Below are 18,857 nucleotides of genomic sequence, written 5' to 3'. Positions count from 1 at the left end.
CCCTCTCCAGCATTTAGTTTTTACAAACTTTTTGATGATGACCATTCTGACTGATTGTGAGGTGACACATCATTGTAGTTTTGATTTACATTTCTCTAATAATTAGTGATGTTGAACATCTTTTCATGTGCCTGTTGGCCATCTGTGTCTTCCTTGGAGAAGTATCTATTTATGTCTTGTGACCTTTTTTTTTTTCCTTTTTAGGGCTGAAGCCACAGTATATGGAGGTTCCCAGGCTTGGAGTCAAATCAGAGCTACGAATGCTGGCCTACACCACAGCCAGAGCAATATCAAATCTGAGCCACATGTGCAACCTACACCACAGCTCACACCAATACCAGATCCTTAACCCACTGAGTGAGGCCAAGAATCGAATCTGCAACCTCATGGTTCCTAGTGGGATTTGTTTCTGCTGCACCTGATGGGAACTCCAGTCTGCTCATTTTTTTAATTGGGTTGTTTGCTTATTTGTTTTTATATTGAGCTATATGACCTTTGGATATTTTGGAAATTAATTTGGTCTTACATTTAGAGATGAATTTTGTGCATGATGTTAGAAAATGTTTTAATTTCATTTTTTTACATGTAGTTGTCTAGTTTTCCCAGAACCACTTATTAAAGAGACTATCTTTTCTCCATTGTATATTCTCACCTCCTTTGTTGTAGATTAACTGATGATAAATGAGTGGGTTTATTTCCGGGCTCTCCATCCTGTTCCATTTATCTATGTGTCTTCTTTTGTGCTAGCACCATACTGTTTTGATGACTGTAGCTTTATTATAATCTGAAGTCACAGAGCATGATTCCTGAAGCTCTGCTGTTCTTTCTCAAGAGTGTTTTCTCTATTTGGGGCCTCTTGTGTTTCCATACAAATTAAAATTTTTTTTTGTTCTAGTTCTGTGAAAACTTCCATTGGTAATTCGATAGGTATTACATTGAATCTGTAGATTGCCTTGGGTATTATGGTCATTTTAACAGTATTGATTCTTCCAACCCAAGAATATAGTTTATTTTCCCCTCTGTTTCAGTTGTCATCAATTTCTTTCACCACCAGCATCTTATAGTATTTGAAGTATAGGTCTTTTGCCTCCTTAGGTAGGTTTATTCCTAGGTATTTTATTCTTTTTGATGTGATAGTTTGGATCAGTCTTGAATACTACTTTTCCACTTAATTAATCAACAAATCCAGACCATAAATATTTCTTATATCTTTCTTCTCTTCACTACTCATGAGAATTTGTTTCTAAACTAGATTTTGAAAGAACTTACACATTGACATGCCTGGCTCTGGTTTCCTAATAAATCTATTCTTATCAGTAGCCTCAGAGTTTGCTCTCTGGGTACAAATCTGAATATCTCTCAAACCCTTAGTGACTCCCCATTGCCTAGAGGTCAAGTCCAATTGTCATAATGGAAAGAGCATGAGCTTTGATATTAGAAAGACCAATGAATGAATCCTAACTTGATTTGAGACCTCAGGGAAGTCACTTTTTGTACTTCTTTTTCATGGAATATATGGGATAGTTGGAGAGGGTAGGGATGGGGTGACAAAAGGGAGAAGGATTATGAGAGCACCTAGGAAGGACACCTAACTCAAACTTTAAAGAGAAATAAAAGCATTTTGGAGTAAGTGGCATCTAAATGAATATCTGAAATGAGGAGTTTGTTGGGTTTTGTTACATAGTAGGAAAGGAGATAAGAAAAGGTGGTAGGAACAGAGTAAAGCAATTCTATGTAGAAGCAGAGGGGAAAGGATGTATTAATTAAAACTTCACTGTAAGGAACAAAACCTTTTGGGTTTTATAGATGAGAAAGGTAAGAGAGGATATATTACATTGAAGAAACTGAAAGTGGTATAATAGTAATATGCTGAGAATGCTGTGAGATAAAACTGGAGAAATAAGTAGGAGTTCAACCACAAAGGACTGTAAAATCTGTGAAGAAGTATGTATTTGATCCTGACAGTAAAAGGGGCTAAATGAGGATTTATGCAAGAAGAAATGGGAGATCTGTGTTGGAGAATTCCCACTCTGGTGATAGTGTTGAGGAGTCATTAAACAAGGGCCATAATGAAAGTAAAGCAGGGAGAAGTTTCTGAAGGTGGGGTACTGGACAAGGACAATGGTGGTAGGATAGAGAAAAGAAGATGGATTGAAGAACTATTTGAGAGGTTTCATTTGAGCACTGAGGAATCTATTGAGCATGTGGGGTGAGGAAGAGGGAAGAATCAAAGCAGCACAGATTTCTACTTATATAAACCATGGGGTGGCTGGTGGCACCTCTCCCTGGTGCAAGGGATGTGAGAGAAGGAACAGGTTTGGGGCAGGAAGCTAATGGACAGTTAGAGCTTGATTTGCCTGTGAGGTCCTTGGTCTTCATAACTATTCAGGAGGCAGCTGTATATTCAGGTCTGGGGTCAGGAGGAAAATGAGGAAGAGTGGTAAAGACTTGGTTATTCTTGGTAGACCATGTGCTCTAAAGCCAGGTCACCAAGGGAGAGTGTGTGGCAAGAGCAGACAAGCAGGCTGCAATCCCACAAAAGAGCTTTCATCACTTACAGAATGGGAACATAATTTCTAGGGCTAGGGAGAGAAATACATGGGCTAACATACATAGGAGTACCTTGTGGAACACTTAGCTCACAGAAATGGCTCAGTCAATGTTTTATTGAATGAATATTGAATCACTGTTTTATTAAATGAATAATTGCACAAAAGCATATGCCTAATTTCCTTGTAGAGAGAGATTAAGCAAAGTGAAAGTTAGTTTGGATCTCTGAGAAGATGTTATGAAGAAAATGCAGGCTCTGCCTATGTAAAAAACACCTGCTCTTATCAGCAGAGGCAAGACATATAAGGGGCAAGGCATTTTGCTTTTTCTTAGGCAAGAAAGTCCCATTTATTAGCACCGAGTCAGCTATTTAAAACTGACCTCTGTTTGATCTTGACATTTACAAGCAAGAGGAAGTCTTTAGTTATATAACAGGCCAGAAGTCCATGCATCTGACCTATAACAACAAAAACAACAGAAGCCCATTTGTCGTTGTGCTCAACTCTATTCAAAACAACACATCTCTTCACCAGCTTGGGTTTTTTTTCTTATACCCTCTGGAGTTCCCAGATAATATCCAACAATCTAGTAAGAGGGTTAAAATTGATTACGGCTTAGTTAGGAGGGTATTTGTGTGTGTCTGTTAAGAGGAAACTCTTCCACAATAAAATAAACCAGAACAAAATTGTTTAACAAAATTCTCAATTACTAGGTTTCATGGCGATTAGGAAACCCATTCCAAGTCAAACAAGCTGCTTGTGATTTTGTGGCATTAAAGCAGACTTCCAAATAGATTGGAAAACAAAAACTCATTCACAAAAACTCATGATTTCAGATTGGCATATCAAGCACAATTTCTGAGCATTTGCAGAAATGAATACTCCTACCAAGGGCACATTACTTATTTCAAATAAACTTGACATCAAGGGATCCACTGTTGCATTTAAACAATGAAAAAAGAACCAGAACATTTTTGGAGACAATCTCAGTATGCATCAAATCCCTTTTAGCCACTCATACACATATTCGGTACCTAAAAATTTGCTGGAAATCTATATTCTTTCTGTTCTTAAAGAAACTGTAGATTGAACACTAAGAAGCAAATAATAGGAATTTTAGAGCATTAGACATAAAATGCTGAAAAAATTTTGGTTATTAGAGTCAAATATACTAGTCTTTGTTCTTTCTGTTTGTTTACTTGCTAAGTGTTAAAGGTCAAAAGTCAGCCAGAAGACTCATTCAATCCCCAGAAACCATTGCTTAAGTCAGAGGGGTTCATTATAGTTATCGCACTAAAAAAGAGGATTTTAAAGGACCCAGACAACCGAATCTTAGGTCCAGCTCAAAAATTCACCTGGGATTTACAACCAGAAGTACCTGCTGAAAATCACACCACTATGGAGCAATGGAATTGAATTAAGACTCCACAGAGCCATACATCTATGAATAATTGATTTTTGACAAGGCTGTCAAGACCATTCAATGGATGAAAATCATCTGAACAGATCGTGCCAGAAAAACCGGTTATTCACATGCACAAGAACATTGACTTTATCAGAACTAAGCCCTCTGTCCAGGGTTGGATGAGCAAAGCAGATATTGGTCAACCTAATATCCATCCTCCCCTTCTTAGTAAAAGAATCTTCATGCTCTTGGGGTGCAATATGCCCAGCTAAAAACGCAGATTTCCTAGCCCCCAAGATAATAGCAGTGTTCAGGCTATAAGAACGCACTAGGTGAGCTTTGGGGAAAAGCTCTTTGAAAGGCCCCTCAGTTGCCAGGTCTCTGCCAGTTTGCATTGCCTTCTCCTTCTTCATGCTGCTTGACTTACTGAATAGCTGAAGCTGCAGGAGCATCTTGGACCTTGAGGATTGTTTTTGTTTGTTTGTTTTTGCTTTTTAGGGCCGTACCCAAAGCATATGGAAGTTCCCAGGCTAGGGGTCAAAATGGAGCTGCATCTGCCCGCCTACACCACAGCCACGTCAGATCCAAGCCACATCTGTGACCTACACCACAGCTCACGGCAAGGCCAGATCCTTAACCCACTGAGCAAGGCCAGGGATTGAAGCCATGTCCTCATGGATACTCGTTGGGTTTGTTACTGCTGAGCCACAGTGGGAGGTCCTCCTATACCTGAACTATTGGAACCTTTAAGTCAAAAACGATGGATTTTGAGTCAAAATGATTGGAAGTCAAAATGATACCTGTCAGATTCTTAACCTGCAGAGCCACAGTCGGAACTTCCTAGACCCTGAGGATTAAAGCCCTGCTTGTGAGCACATGGAGACCAAGCCCAGGCCTCTATGGATCACAGATCTACTGCCGCACCTGTCCTGGGCTGCCTTGGTCCAGACTTAACTCCATATGAGTGAGAAATAAATGTCAACCTGTTGAGACCACTCTTATTTGGGTTGTTTTACGTACACAAAACTAATCCTAAGTGATTGACTTAGTTCCTCTGGAGTTGGGCTGGGAGTGGGGCACAGAGCAAGGGCAAAATTTCCTCCTCACGGGTGAGATGCAGGAAATTCACTTCCGCTTGTTAGACATGCAAATTCTTGACCTCCAGCTCAGATGTACCGAATCAGATACTCTGGGGGTGGGACCCAGTAATCTAACAAGTGTTTTAGGTTCCAGTGTGGGAACCAAATGAGTTCTTTTTGTTCACTGCTGCTTGTGTAGGAAACTCCTTTTAAATGGCTTTCACCTATGACCATATGCTTTTAAGACAGGGCCTCTGAATTTTAAAAATACTTAGATTCTAATATCAGCCTCATGGTTTATTAATTATGTGACTTCGGGAAAATGACTTAATGTTTCTGAGTTTCATTTCCCTCATGCGGATGATAATAATAGTGCCTCTTATAGTGTTCATGTGTGCATGCGATGAAATGTCTGTCCATCTAGAGTACTGAGAACATTATAGATGCTGAATAAAGGTTAATTCCTCCACTCTCTGCCCACCATTGGCAATACACTGCAGAGGGCTGGCATTGTACCTGCATTCCTGTAGGATGTGAACTTAAATAACATCCCCTACTGCACCCCCTTTCACGCTTTGTCTCATTATATTTTTCTTTAAAATGAAGGAGGATCTTAGGGAGATCCCAAGGGAAAAAGAAAGGGAAAGGAATTGTCTTTGACTGTAACATAATTGGTCAGATTCAGTAAAGAACGAGAATATGAGGAGCCCCTGTTACTAGTTTTATGTGGGGCTTTTGGAAGTATCTCTCTCATCTGGAAAACTACGTCAGCTGACACCTGAGCTACTACTAAGAAGTAAGAAAAAGGCTCCCATGTGCTTTCATGAAAAGTTGGGAAACAAAACTACCATATTATCCTCCATTGAAATGTCTTCATATTTTGAATATCACCAATAAATTCCTCTTTGTGAATTTATTTATTTATTTATAATTTATTTAAATTCCTTCTTGCTGTGTCATATCTATGTTTTATCCCTACTTGGGAAAAACAATGGTTAGGAAAAAAAAAAAAAATTCGAGTTCCCCACCAAGGTTCCTACCTCCCAGCTCTTACTTTAAATCATGACATCTCTTTCCTGGCTAGTGTTTATGCCCCACGTAGTATGCAACCAATATTTTGCTAGGTAGAGTATCCAGAAGATGCATGAAGCAAATTCTGACTACATGGTCATTCTTGGATTCACCTCCTTGGTGAGAAAGTGATCATAGACTCCTCTCACTCCCCAGTTGCCCCTGACCCTGGCAAAACGCTGAAAAGGTCATATATCAGCACTGCCCATTCAGCTCTCAGCCTGGGCAAAATCAGAGAATGAGCAGAAACAGACAGAAGACTTAAAAGATGAAGTGGAAAGAAAGAAGGTCAAAGTACTAAAGTCCCTTTACCAAAGGAGGAGCTGAGAAAGAATAGGAGAGACAGCGAGGTAGTGGAAAAACCAGATCGGACAAGGGGGCTGGGGAGGGGGGCCGCTCCTGGTTGAAAGTCTCTGAGATGATGAGTAACCACTCTGTTGTGATGTGGTTGTCTTTCAACCACTTTGAGAGAGACCAATAAAAAAGGAAACTTATGCAAATAATGCAGACACACACCCTAGCCCATGACACAAGACTCAGAGATTCACATAGTTCTTTTATGACCACTAGCAGGAATTGAGATAAATTAACATTTACGGAGACCCTAACTGAGAGCCAGATACACTTATGTCATTCAGTCCTCGCAATAATGTGTTTGCCCCCTTGAGTGTGCGTAAGACAGCTGTGACTGGGAGCGACCAAGGGAACGGGCCAAGGTCATAAAGCAAGTAAGTGGTGGAGCAGAAACAAAGCCTGAGCTCTCCTGGGCCTGCCGCTGGGAGCCAGGAACCAGCAGCCAGTGATGAATGAGAGACACGGAGCCAACACTGTTGCCAGAGGAAGTATGTCAGGAACTGGCCTGCTGAGCCCCTCTGCACTGGGGCACCTCTGGGTCTTTGCTTCATTGTGAAACTGGGTTTTCTGACACTTTCTTAGCCCCAAGGCTGTGAGATCTCTTGGCATGTGTATGGTCATAGACCGCAGCCTATCAGAGCCCCTTTCTTTGTCCGTCCTGTGTGTGCTGGTGATAGAAGCCAGCACACAGGCAAAAACTGCTTTATTATGAGCTTCTGAGACCTTTTGCCTCTTCTTTTTTCTTCTTCTTAACACTTTTCCTTATTTTCTGTTCCTCCTTCTAGTCTTTTATCTACTACCTAATTTCCAGACATTTTCTCCCACTGATCTTAACCTACAGGAAATATAATCAAGTGTTTTCTTTAACTAAATGTAGCAATGTCCTGAATTGCTTACCATTAATATCCAGGACAAGAGTGGGATTCTTACATCCCTTTCTTTGCTGACGTGCTGCAAACTTACTTCTTTGAGCTGTGCACAGCCCAGATTAAAAGCCTGAAATGTAAATTATCTTGATTTCACAATTCTCTTATTTTGACCCTAGTGACACAACTGCAGAGAAATAAAGAATGTTAGCTAGAAGAGGCCAACAAAGAACTGTCATCTGTGTGACCTCAGAGAGGAAGCACCACCCTCTTCTTATTTCCTCATTATGTCTACATTTCTTCTTTTTCATAGTGAACCAACAGAGACCTTGCTAGAAGGGACCCTAGAAAGGTTAAGTTTAAGTTACCTGAGGCCCAGGACCAATCGATGCTTAGTGTAGGTGAACCCCTAGGCATCTATTTGCCTTAGTTCTATGTGAATCACTAAGAAACAAAGCCAGGAGGCAAAAATTCAGATAAGGTTGACATTTATCCTCTTCTCAAAGGCAGGATCCATTGGTTGACAATGCCATGAGCTTCCACTCCTAGTCCCAGCACAAATCTTTGTCCCTGCTATTTCTTCTGCCCTCCCCACTTGTTTCTAGCCCACCAGGCCAACCCATCGGGCCAGGGCCCAGCTACGGGATAGACAAAATGATTTGGATTACCAGTGAAAGCTAGCTAGCGTTCCATCAACCCTAAATCGATAGTATTTAAAAGAAGCTTTAATTGGGAGTTTGGGATTGACATATACACACAACTACAGAAAAGATGACTAACAAAGACCTCCTGTACAGCACAGGGAACTCTGCTCAATATTCTGTAAGAGCCTAGATGGGAAAAGAATCTGAAAAAGAATGGATAGGTATGTACATAGATAATTGGATCATGTCACTGTATACCTGAAACTAACACAACACTGTACATCAACTGTACTCCAATTAAAATAAAATAAATCAAATCTTAGCATGTGTACAGGAAAACATATTCCTTCACACACACACCCGCATACACAGCACTGTCTGGGCCACTAAAGGCAATTTCTGTTTTTGCAACTATGAAGTGGCATCGCCTGGTAAGGAAGACAGTGGCACCCAGTGGACAAACGTTTGATTGTTTGAGACAGGTGTTCCATTCAGAAATATTCTCCTATCTTAGCCTTTAGAAAGGTCATTTGCTCCCCTTACCTTTCTCTATCCTTCTGTCATCACATTTTTAAAAGACATCTATGAATTTAAACATAGGATTGAATGGAGTGATGTTACAGTTGTTATCTGCTCAGGAATAAGGAACTAAAACACTGGAAAAGGCAAAAATTTCAGGCTTAAATCCTCTGAGAGCAGTGTCTGTATTTGATTAACCTGTTTCAACAGTAAGAGTGGAGACAGCCAAATCTAATAAAATACTCAACTTAATTAAAAGTGTAATATTGACAGTGCCTTTAAGGTGTTTTTTTTTTTTTTGTTTTTTTTTTTTTTTTTTTTTTTTTTTGCACATCACCTTTTGCTTTTCCTCACACTATTGCCAACTTCCAATTAAATTCACTTCGTTATATGCAAATTTGACACCTCCAGGGGCAATACTTCAGGAAAATAACACATGCAGATCCTGCAACTTAATGTGATTCTGCAGGCGATCTGGGAGCCATACAAACACCTATTTTTTACTTCCCAGCTCTTAGAGTGATTCTTTTAATTGTGAGCTACTTGGCAGAAAAGCTTTGCTTGTCTTGTCTTCCTCAGACAGTTAACTAGCATCTTACTCATGGTAGTTACAAAGAAGTTGAGTGAAATCCAATTTCCATTTTATGTAGTTAATCTGCTAAGCCCTGAAAAAAAAAAAAAGTAAGTATTTGATGTTACATAAAGGGATCATCTAGTTAAGAATGTTAAATATTAGAGGCGATTTGCATTGTTTAAAAACATTTATAAAGAACAAAAGGGATGAGTACTTTTAAGGATAAATTGAACCTTATTGATTTAAATCATTAAAATCATTAAAAGGTGTTCAATTACAAAATAAGCATACATCTTAGCATAACCTAATACCAGCAGGGAGGCCCTCTTTGAGTTAGCCATTCAAAATTTCTTCCATGTTTGCAAGCTCTGATCTCCTTAGTTTTTATGCTTTGAAATGGTACCTCATGTTCCATGTTTTGTCACAGTTGGAAGTTTGCTTTTTTTTTTTTCCTTTTTAAAGAAAAGACCCATTGGCAAGCTGGGGTGGGTTATGACATGCAGGTGAGATGGAGTCTTTTTCCAATAGGTCCAAGGCTAGGGCACCACTTTTTTCATTAACTGACGCACAACCACTGGTAACACCTTGTGTCTGTCAGATTTAGACAGTAAGCAGTAAACACATCTTAAGGGAGTTCCCATTGTGGCTCGGCAGAAAAGAACCTGACTAGTATCCATGAGGTCGTGGGATTGCTCCCTGGCCTCACTCAGTGGGTTAAGGATCCAGTGTTGCCACAAGCTGCAGTGCAGATCACATATGTGGTGCAGATCTGGCATGGCTGTGGCTGTGGCATAGGCCAGCAGCTACAGCTCTAATTCATCCCCTAGCCTGGGAACTTCCATATGCTGCAGGTACAACCCTAAAAAGCATGCATGCATAAATAAATAAATAAATAAAATGAATGTGGTATAAACACATCTCCAAGTAAGAGTACACCTTTTTTGGAAAGTTGAGGCCATTTGTGCATGTACCCCTAAAGCATATGTTCATCGTACTTCTTTTTCTCCTAACTCAAGCACTTTTCTCCTCCAGTCTCTGCAAAAATTCTTACAACATTCTGAGATAATCAGATTTTGCTCTACAGACCTTTGTTATACAACACTTAAAATTGCTTTTTGGACATTTCTAAAACTATATTATCAAAATGTCTTGATCCATGATAAACAAATCAATGTTTGTAGTATCTCAAGGTCTCTGTCGTTTTTCTTCCACTGACTGCTACCAGCAGTGAGCACAGCTGCCCTGTGCTGTAGGAAGACCCAGGCTCTTGGCAGCCTTGCTCTCTGCCAAGCCCCCCTCCCTGGCCGGGGGAGGGTCAACAGTAACGGTGGGATTTGCACCATATGCTATACCGCTGGCAGAGTGTAATCGTGTCGGGAAGTGATCTGAGCTTTACAGATACCCACACTCAGTGTCTCTGAAATCAGAGACCTGGTGTATATGGCCGTGACCTATACAGCAATCTGACTGCCCAGTGAAGTCTATTCTCCACTTATGACCTGCTTTGCTTCCATGAGTTTCAAAGCCCAACAGGGAAGCCAGTAGGTGAAAAACTCTCTTTCTTCACATAATTCGAGGAAATTGCCCCTGTGTGGTTCCCATAGGTCTTATCTTACTTTGGGCTTATCCGTTTATAATGCGAATATGTTTCACTTATTCCGAAACCTACTTGCTTAAAGATGGCTTGCCTCACTCATGGGCTGTTATGAAGGAAAATCAAAACATTAATATCAGAGGAGTTGCAAAGGCTGAAAAGTTCCACACAGATTAAAGTAACTATTGTCATATCTGAAATGAATGAAATGCTGTGTGTGTGTGTACTTGCACCTGTATCAGTGGGTACAGAGGTTATAATGTGTATTTAGATTTACCTTGCTCTACTGCACGCTGAGGAACAGATATTTCCAGTCCCAGTGACAGGTATTACCTGTTCGGATAAGACTTTAACCTTTTCTTCTGCTTCCTTCAGGCAAACCTCCAAGGCCTCAAGTTATGCCAAAGTAAACACCACCTGTCTGGCTTCCAGGGACTCTTTCTTTAAAACAATAATCAAGAATTACTTTTTGATATGGGTAGTTTCCTGAACACATCATGACAACTCTGGACTGAGGATAGGCTTAAGAAACTCACACAAATCATCTGCTTTTCTTCTTCAGCAAAGTCACAAAATAATGAAATATTCCAAACGCAATGTTGTTATTTAATAGAGTCTAAAGGCAGAGTTAAAAAAATGTAGATTAAATTATGACAACAAATAGTTTTAGGAAGGTAGAATGAAATATCTGTGTTGAACTTTGGTTAATCTGCAACTTTTATTCTTGATACAATCAGAACGTCTCTTGAAGAGGTTAGAACCAAAATTTTACATTCCCAATAAGAGATGTCACCTAGGATGCCTTCATTTTTAACATGTACCTATCTTGAGGGACAAGTCATTTGAACTCAGAGAAGGTCTTATTTCCTTTGATTGTCACCTTCTTATCACACGTATTAAAGCCAAGATATCACAGGGTTTCGAATCAGACCATTCTTCCCCAGAACATGGCTCATATGACTCAGATCAGCAAATGTGTGGACTTTATCTCTCAAAATTATTCCAAAGTTGCTCTTTCTCATCTAGAAGCAGAAGAATATGCAAAAGTTGGGCATATCTCTTATCAGCACCACTAAGACTAGAGCACTTCCTGACTACTCGTTGACTTATTGAGACAACTAGTAATTACAAAGCAATAGGAAAACTTAAAAGGAAAACCTCTCCTGCTGTATAGCACTGGGAACTATAGCTATGATATAGTTCACTTATGGTGGAGCATGATAATGTGAGAAAATAATGTGTATGTGTATGTGTGACCGGGTCACCCTGATGTACAGTAGGAAATGGACAGAACACTGTAAACCAGCTATAATGGAAAAAATAGAAATCATTTAAAATATATATAAAAAAGGAAAACCTCATATGTACTAGGATTATGATGTTACTATAGCCTTCTTGGGTGTGTCCTGTTTTCTTGTGAATATTCAGGCTGACGCAGCTGCTTCCAATTAACTCTACAGGAAAGAACAGACTGTGTTCCTACATGTTAAAAAAAAATCTGCTTTTTTTTTTTTTTTGGTTTAGGAGCCCACCGATTTTACACCTATGTACATTTCCTGATGATACAATAGAGCCATCTGGTGGTAAATGGAACCAGCCATAAAAATAAAGCATTTGTTCAGTTCCTGCAACTGTTCATACCATACTCTGAACCATAGGGCCCTGCCATGGATATAAATGAAACTCCATGGGATGAGGGGCAAAGAAATGTCACTATGTCTCAAAAATAGTGTGGCTTCTAAGTCATACATGGCTGCATGATCTTTCCCTGGGTCAGCCTTGGAAGGGTGAACATCTTGGGCCAGAATAGGTATTTGGGATGACCCAGTGACCCTCAGCATCCCCTGTATGACTCCAATCATTTCAAGAGTCAGTCCAAAAATTTCAAAACAGGAGCCTCAAAACAAAATTCTTGTGTATTTATACTGGGAGGTAGTTTTATGCTAGAAAACATTTTGTGCATAAAGGGGAAATTGTGAAGAGAACAAACTATTCCAGAGAGATAAGGATTCCTGATCTAGACCGCCATTTCCGGGGAGAATCTTACTCATGTTTGATCTCAAGAGGAAGTTTTTAAATTCTAGTGAGTAGACCCAGCAAGATCATCTGATAGATTTCTCTAGGTCATTTTCTCCAAACATCCCAAATTTCTCTAGCCAAGAAGGACAACCATTTCCAGTAAGACAAAAGCAAGGCAAGTCAAAGCCAAATGAAACAGACTTGACTGGAGACTGTTATGAAATAACATAGGACTCTGTGTACAGGTGGATTTAAGAAATTGGCATGGGTTGGAGAACAGGGAGAGTCCTGACCACACTGTGAAGAATGCAGAGCCTGTCTTCAGCATCTTTACCCCAGAGGTCTCGGCCACTCTCCGACTTGCCCTCCTGCGCCCCCCCGCCCCCCCCAGTCCTTGGAGGGAAAGAGCCATGGATGTGTCTATGCTGGGCAACACTGGTCTACACAAAGTCAAGCACTTTTTAATGGGAGGCAGCCCCCATTAACCAAACGATGGCATACAAATTAGATCAAGAAAAATTTCAGAAAAAAGTGAAAACCTGGGATTAGAAGTTTTAGAGGTGGGTATGTGTCTTCAAGGACCCTGCACAGTTAGGTGTAGGCAGTCATTGTCTTAGTTTTGCAGGGTGTAATGGCAAAAGAGCAGAAAGGTGGGACTTAAACCATCAAGTTCATTCTGCTTCAGGCACATGAGGATATACCATATGTAATGCAATTTACGTTTCTTATGAACATGAAACTGCTTGAATAGTTTAAGTTTTTGATAAGTGAATTATACTAATCAAAAAGGAAAATATATGCTATATATAGGTATTTGGGGATTGTACCTGTGTCTGTGGATTTTCAGATGATAAATTCCAGCACCTCAATGGGTATTCAAGGATTCTAACTTTTACTCTATATCTTAAACTTTTCTACCTTAAATGTTCATTGGTAATCTAAGTACAATATGTTTCTAAGATAACCAAGATGATCAGATTGAAGGAATACTACAGGATATTAAAAACTCAACAAACTTTTTGGTTTTGGTAAATACTCTGAACTATTATGCATGTGTGTTAAAAGTTGACAGCCTAATAAATGACAAATTTATGAAAAAAGGTAGGAGTGGATTGTCTTTTAGCTGCTAAATTTTCAGATTTGAGAATCTGGAGGAAAGTCTATTCTTTGATCTAATTTAATTTTTCTCTATTTCTCTAATTCATCTCAGTACTTTTTCATTGTCCCCTTCCTTAATTTTAAGTCAGTATTTCTTTGCCTCACAGTGACCTTGCTCTTCTTCCTTAGCTGCATAAATTCCTTCCACCCTTCCAGACTGGTTCAAGGTCTCTGATTCATCCAAATCTTCCACCCCACTCTGAATCCATGTGTGGCACTTACAAAGGCCAGACAGCCCCACAATGAACATTTAGTAGGAGCTCAGTAAAAAGTTGTGGATAGAAGGCTTAGAAGTCAAAGCAAGTGATTGCACCAGATGGAGCACCCCTTCAGGCTGAGAGGCTTTAACAGTCACTTTTTTGAGCAATACTTTCCACCCATCCAGCTTACAACACTGACAGGAATCAGAACCCCAGGGAAAGTCAGCTTGTCAAGGCCAGGGGCCAGACAGTGCAGCAGAGGGCAAGGAGATGACCATGAGTTTGGGCAATGAGGGCAGGGTTAATGTAAGGATTAAATGCCATAAATCAGGTAACTTTTGGGGTGGATGAAGTGCTCAATTAATATTATTAGTAATAATTCTATTAGTGTAATCCTTCAATGAAAACCATTTGATATTAAAACTTCCTAGTTTATTTTTAAACCCTAATAAAAGAAAGTCCCAGTAGAGGCACTTCTGTAACAGCAAACAGTCAAACCACAGCAGTGGGAAATTCAGTCAAGTATGCAGTTAGAACAGAGTTAATATGCTAAATATGAGTGTGTGTGTGTGTGTGTGTGTGTGTGTGTGTGTGTGTGTGTGCGCGCGCATTTCTTTAAAAGCAAGATTGCTAAATAAAGATGTGGTTGTGGCAAATTCCACCTTTACAGATGAATATTTTGACGTATGTCAGTTTAAGACAATTAAATGTTTCTAGTAATGTGGAACATCTAACATCCATAGTTCCAGCAGCGACCCCCACCTAGTGGTGTAGTAACTTCCTGCCAGATAAAATGCACTTTCAACACACTTTGCAACAGCTTCCTGCTTGATGTCTTGTCTGTCATTACTGCAGTCTGCTCCTCTTTCCCCCCACCTGACAAGCACCCAAGGCCCTAAACTTCCTTACCCTTCTACAACCTGCTTATAATTGCCACGCAGATTAAAGTCTCTTGACAGCCACCCACCTCTCAGCCCCTTACCTTTGAGCATAATTTTCCCATCCCTCCCACCCCCAGTCTCTGGTGATCAGAATTCATTTCATGGTGGAAGGTTTGTCACTCTCATGTCCTTTTGTGCTTAGCTTTTGCAGTAGTTTCTTAAGCTAAATTGTCAGCTTCTATTTAGGCAACAATTTGACAATGCAGTTTTCCTGATTCCCATCCATTCTGGTGAAAACGGTATTCCTCTGTGTGTGGGGTAGTGGTGTTAGTCACCTAATACGATATTTAAATTCAAAACTCAAACTTCGCTGTTGTCAAAGCCCAGTGGAAAGAGTTTCTAGAAAGTGCCCATCAATAAGGCCATGGAAGAGGTGGTCATGAGAAGATGATGGATGAGCACTGACTAAGGAGAACTGTGCTTGTAACCTGCGAGCCCACATTCTGGACCAGACCTGACTCTCACTGACTGCGTGACTTGGTCTTTGTAAACTTTGGGCTTCACTTCACGGAACCTCAGTTATTTCATCATTAAATGAAGAAAGTATCAATCAGGTTCCAGAAGAAAATAGATGGTCCCTCCAATGGAGTGCCTGAGAGCAGTTTGATGAAAGGAATGGTGTGGATACAGTTCAGGGTATCAACAAAGGATGGTGAGACGTCCCCTTGATAAGAGGGTGCGCTGCCTCACTCCTTGACCTGAAGAGGTAGGGGGAGAGGTCATGGGAGAGCATTATTACAACATCTAGAAAGAACTTGTGGACAGGGCTATCCAATGAACTGAGACCTTGGGCAGAGAAATATACCCACTGCAACCTGTGCCCACGCAGTGGTGGTGGATGGACCCAGTGGAATAAATACCCTGATCCTCCTCTCATCCTCTGTACCGTTGTCTGTATCTTCCTTGGGGCTGAACCCAATGAGAAGCCAGAGGGCAGGAGAGTCTTGAGGACAAGTCCAGAGAGACCAGCTCCCTGGAAAAGAGTGGGGGGGCAGGGAGATGGTGGAGAGAGGGTATGGAGTTGGAAGCAAAGAAATCTCTGGCAAAGGGGGTTTAATTCTATTAGTGGCTCTCAAATGCCAGCCCAAAGATCATTGCTCATTTGTGATAACATTTTTTTTCACCAGTCAGCAAGAAAAGGACGAAAACAAACCTTTTGAAAAGAACGTTGTGAATTTTTCATGAAGCCAAGTTTATTGCATTTAGTGAGCTGTCCCGTTTTCTGAGATTATGATCATTCTCTATATTTTGGTGTTAAGAGAGTGTTTCTTTAACAGATGACGGTGATAGTAGGTGAGAAATGCGTTTTGATATTTTTTCTTGGAAAAAAAAATGGAGAGCTTGCCAGTCCTATAAGAACTAACTCCCATTATTTTTTTGATGGAAATTCCTACAGGTTTATGAAATGTAAAAGCGTAGAAACCCTCTATGTAAGTGATCTCTGTTGAATTATATATTGAAAGTTTTATTAGGTGGCCATTCTGGAACTGCAGTCCCTGAATTCCCCTGGATTAAGCCCAAGATGGACCTGAATTCAATATCAAGTCACGTTAGCAAGGTTCCAAGATGCTATTATTCTAGGAAGAAAAAAAAAAAAAGACAAATTTGTTAAGCTCAACCATTTACCCTGTGAAAGATTAAACTCCTTTTCCATTTCTCAGGCATTGCTAAATAAAATAAATAGGTATTTGGAAGGAATTGTTGACTCCTTTTAATTTATAAAAAGATTATTGGCATATATGTTGAAGAGAAATGGCCATGTGACTTAAGATAGCTTCATATCTAACTTTAAATAACAGCTTACCTGAAACTCTTAACAGGCTAACTCATTTCCATTCATTTCCAAGCAATTACATTCATTTAAATTAAAAAACTATCTATTGAGGTCTCACTATTTGCCAGGTACTGGTCTCAGCAGTGTAGAAATGTGTTGTAGCCAGACACGCAGGATGCATACCCTCACCAGATTCTCAGTTTTGAATTTCTCTCCTATACATAATCTCAGGATTTAGTTATATGGAAAAAAAAAAACAAAGGAATGTCAAAAGTTTGGTGGTTAATTTAACATTTTCATGCTCCCTCATAACATACTTCTCTGTGCTTTGGGGCTTTGTTCTTTTCTATTTGACCAAGATTCTGAGAGATGTAAGAAGGAGGTAACAGGCAGTCCTAAACTGTTTTCAAAAGTTCCAGAACTATCTCAAATAATACAGCTTTATAAGCACTTACAGACTGTGTCCAAATAGTATCAGAAGAGAAAAGGGACCTAGGAAACAGTTTGTATCTTCCATCATTTCAATTCAAGTTAACAGTAAAGCAGGGACTGGATTAGAGAAGATCTGCCTTTGGGCTCAGGTTATGTTACAGAGTTTGTTCCATGACTTACAATAGCTCTCTACCATTTTGACTTTATGGGTGGATTTCTTCAAACTTTGGGCATCAAAAATCTCTTTGACTCCCTGCTGATTGATATCTGTCAATTCTCCTACTAGGAAAAAAAATGCCTATGTACATGCGCACACACACACACACACACACACACAGTAAGTACACATGCTTATGTTTTGCATATACTTTCAGGGTGTTTAAGCATTTTTCTTGATGCCATTCATGTAGCTCAAATTATGATTTCCTTGTGTAGAGGGAATAGTGTGGTCCAGTACCTTTTGTTTTTATTCAAAAATAAAGTAACAAATATTAATGCATGAGGATATCAGTATGTTCTCGTTGCCTCCATTGTAGGTCATGCAGATGAACAAATGAATAATCTCTTCCTAGAGCCATGCCCCAAACTCAAAAGACACAAAATGTCTCCTCTCTGGACAGTGGAGCTCATAGCATCTCAGGGAAGCCTGGTTCTTGTAACTGAAACCTCACAGCAGCTGGTGCTAATCCATCCTGCTGATGATAAAGATTTTAGTGACGAGACTGTATTTCCTTCCTAAAAAGGGGAGAAAAAAGACATAGCAAGGTAATTTGCTATTAAAGCATAGTTTTGATTTTTTTTAAATAGAGGAGAGGCTGAAATGGGGAGTTATTTAATGGTATAGATTTTTGGCTTTGCAAAATAAAAAAAGTTCTGGAGATTAATTGTGAACATGCCTTTCACTATTGAACTACACATTAAAAATGGTTAAAATGGTCAGTTTTAGGCCATATACATTTTACCACAGTTAAAAAATAACATAAAATGTATATATAAAACAGATAAATTATGGAGTAAAGGAATTAGTCAATAGTGAAATTATTCAACTACTCCACTTGCTTCACATGATTGAGAAAGCCATGAAAAAAAGATTGCACATACTAAAAACTGTAAAATGTAAGAAAAAACCGTAGTAAGGTAATTTTACTAAAGAAAAGATCTTGAGTCCTTTAATTTAAAAAAATTCAAAAATACTACTTGTTTTAAATTAAATTTTGTTTTAGTGTAACATATAATAATGCAGATACTTTCTCCTTTTGTAAAGGTAATGCTTTGAATAACTGAGTTTTTTGTGAGAGGATTATTCATTCTCTCATACCTCATTTTGAGTACTTTGGTATTTGACCAACAGTGTTTTCATTCTCCCACTTATCCCAATGTTTTAGTAAAGGCACATGCCTGTAGAAAGAAGACTATTAAGTCAGATTATGAGTGAGGTGATAGAATTATTTTGCCCAAGTTGAAGTTTTTCAAATTTAGTTTTGTGAATAAATTATTGCTATATTATGTACAATCAGTAACAAATGATTTATGATTGATAGAGTTCAAAATGAAGGTAATTTTCTTCTATCAGTGAATTTTGGGCTCCAAGTAAGTAAACTTAAAATAAAAAAATCCAACGGCCATGATAGAAATGTCAATATTCTAATGATTCTGTTTCCAAAACCTAGCAAGGAAA

General features: G+C 39.4%; 1 pseudogene across 1 annotated transcript in view; it reads right to left on the bottom strand.

The window, feature by feature from the left end:
* Window positions 1–11,151, bottom strand: part of LOC146405732 (coiled-coil domain-containing protein 192-like) — a 37,619-nt pseudogene extending 26,468 nt beyond the window's left edge. The window contains exons 1-2 of the transcript XR_014837180.1: window positions 11,122–11,151; window positions 10,989–11,090 (exon numbers count right to left, since the gene is read on the bottom strand). The product of XR_014837180.1 is annotated as a coiled-coil domain-containing protein 192-like (transcript). The remainder of the gene's footprint in view (window positions 1–10,988; window positions 11,091–11,121) is intronic.
* Between the last annotated feature and the right edge of the window lie 7,706 nt (window positions 11,152–18,857).

The sequence above is a fragment of the Sus scrofa genome, chromosome 2 (assembly GCF_054392235.1).
Source record: "Sus scrofa isolate SSC_HxYL_T2T_F1_AM1 chromosome 2, Sscrofa_HxYL_maternal_Yorkshire_Landrace_v2.0, whole genome shotgun sequence".
NCBI classification, from domain to species: Eukaryota; Metazoa; Chordata; class Mammalia; order Artiodactyla; family Suidae; genus Sus; species Sus scrofa.
This window is presented reverse-complemented; position numbering and strand designations above follow the sequence as displayed.